The following is a 2,617-nucleotide window of genomic DNA, read 5'->3' as shown; positions in this document are numbered from 1 at the left end:
GCTCTTTTATTAGCCAGCTGATGATACTATCTAAGCTTTAGGCTTCTGTTTTTTTTTCCCCAGACAAAGTTCTAGTGTTTGTTTACTTTTCATATTACAGAGTGCAGAGAGTTCACTTTGAAACTTTGCTCAGTTTGTGATTATTCAGAGCTCCTAGCTAGAGGCAAATCTAGCTAGCTCATTGTTGAGTATTTACATTTATATTGGGACTCCTTTATTACAGTGGATATGAGATCCAGAGATTAATATATACAATATATATAAAATATACCATCTAGTTTCAATTGTGTTGTTTTTTTCCTTGCTGAAATACAAAACCCTTGATGAAGTGCTCTCTTTTCTATAGCAGCTAGATCGACTCTTCCAGGTCACTGCAGTCTGATGTTCTTCATCCCAAAAAGAAAAACTGCTTCATGACCTGTTTTCTGAAGTAACTAAAGTAGCCCTGACCTTCTATTTAAGTAAGTGTTAAGTGTAAATAAGGTGTATCCACCCTTTTACACACTCAAGCTAGACACAGAGGAATAGTTTATGATGACAGTAATTACAAATCATCCAACGTCCTGCTCGCGATGTATTTACACTGTATGTGACTGCTGGTTTACATCTTTAACATCTGCTTACTTCATACCTCTGCTTAAGAAACTCATGCTTGACCCTACAAATGTTGATAACAACTGACATATTTCCCTCTTTCTATTCCGATTCAAGAGCCTGGAACGTGGAGTGCTGTCTTCATTGCCTTCAGCTAAATTGCCTCCTGGATGCCAATTATTGTGGTTACAAGGCCATGTATTTTTTGGAAATGGCCATTCTTGCAGTTACTCAGGCTTTACACAAAAAAAAAAAAAAAGCCAGACAGAATTCTTATGTCTTTGTAACTCACATTCCTTGACTTATCTGTTGCCTTTAACACTGTGACTCGCACGGTTTTCATTTCCACACATGGCAACCTTGAAGACTGACAGTAACACTCTGACCAGGGTCTCACCCTATTCGCAAAATCAATCTTACCTCAATTTCAATCATTATCAGCCTTACTACTGGACTCCTTCGGGGGTCGGCACATTGATGAAATATTGCATAGAAAATCAGTCACTAGGTCTCATAAAGAAATTGTTAGTTTTGTTAATGTAAATCATGAATTGAGGAATATTGAATACATAAATTTCACACTATTATGTGGACACTATGTGAAGGACATGCAGGAGTCAAATATATTACTCTGTTATATCCATTAAACTGCCGTCCTTCTCAACCTATTTAACCTGACTGATGCAAAGGACTTATATTTAAATTAGCGCTAACCACAACTGAATATTTTGCCATCCAAGATCCCATGTTGTGGGCATTTACATAATAAGTGTTGTGCAGCAAAAACCAAGCATGTCTAGTCTTGTTTTTACATTCTGATATGTGCTTAAATGGCAAGAGCTGCCTATGTGGTTGATTACAGCTTTCAAAGTGTGTCCATGTTTTAAAAAGAGAGAATGGGTAGCTGTGATTAAATCAGGTACAGAGAACTAGTTTCAGAGAGCACGAGTGTGTGTAAAAATAAAATTGTGTAAGCATGCATATAGGGAGATGGAAATGTCTGCTGAGAATTCATTTTGGAAATGAGGAATGCTAATCACTGGTTGAATAAAACTCTTGCATAATGCTTTGCTGAAGAAAAGTCTTACAGCTAGAATCTTGCCAAGCCTGAACTATTTTTACCAAGATGCCTTGCATCAGTCTCAATAATATTGTGAAAGCAATTCTGCCTAGCTGTAAAATTAGGAACTTTGTGGTTAGGGAGTCTTAACCTTTTAATAAATGGCAAAAAAGATTTAAATGCAATTAAATAATTCTGAAATAATGCAAATGGGATTAAAACTATTTTTTTAATACATCGGTGTATGTCGAATAGACTTAATATAACTAAGTACTTGCTGGTCAGATTAGTAGTAGCTTGTGAACTTTGTATGAGTAAGAGTGCTGTTGTTAAGCATGACCATGGCTGTGAGTGTAATCACAACCCTCCAAATATAGCGGTAGAGTAGCATGGTTTCAAGTGAGACATTCCTTTATACAGCAGTTCTATAATCATTAAATTAAAAAAAATAATACACACACACACACACACACACACACACACACACACACACACACACACACACACACACATACACACACACATACATATACATACTTATATGGACACAAAAGTGAATACACCCTCCACATTTCAGCAACCATATTAGTATGTGTTCTGAAGGGACAACACTAAAGAAATTAAACTTTAATATAATACTATAGAAATGAAAGCCATTACTGTCAAAATATATCCAAGTTTCATTTCCATAGTACAGATGGTCCCCAAGTTACGATGCTTCAGCTTACGATTTTATGATGATGAGAGCTATACGACAAAATTGTCAAAATATTTTAAATTTCGCACAAAAGGCACAGGCACCAGCATACGATGTACGATACGTTGGACATGCAGCTGGGATGAGCGTATCTCTCGCCCTGTGAGATGCCCCACTCTCACTAGCTGTCGACGAAGTAAAGTTGTATTTTTCTGTTTCAAATGGTTTCAAACAGCAATTTTAGTGATAAAACCATGTCTTCCAAG

This window comes from Silurus meridionalis, chromosome 28 (genome assembly GCF_014805685.1).
Source record: "Silurus meridionalis isolate SWU-2019-XX chromosome 28, ASM1480568v1, whole genome shotgun sequence".
Taxonomy (NCBI): domain Eukaryota; kingdom Metazoa; phylum Chordata; class Actinopteri; order Siluriformes; family Siluridae; genus Silurus; species Silurus meridionalis.
The sequence above is the reverse complement of the archived record's forward strand: the minus strand, read 5'-3'. Positions refer to the sequence as shown.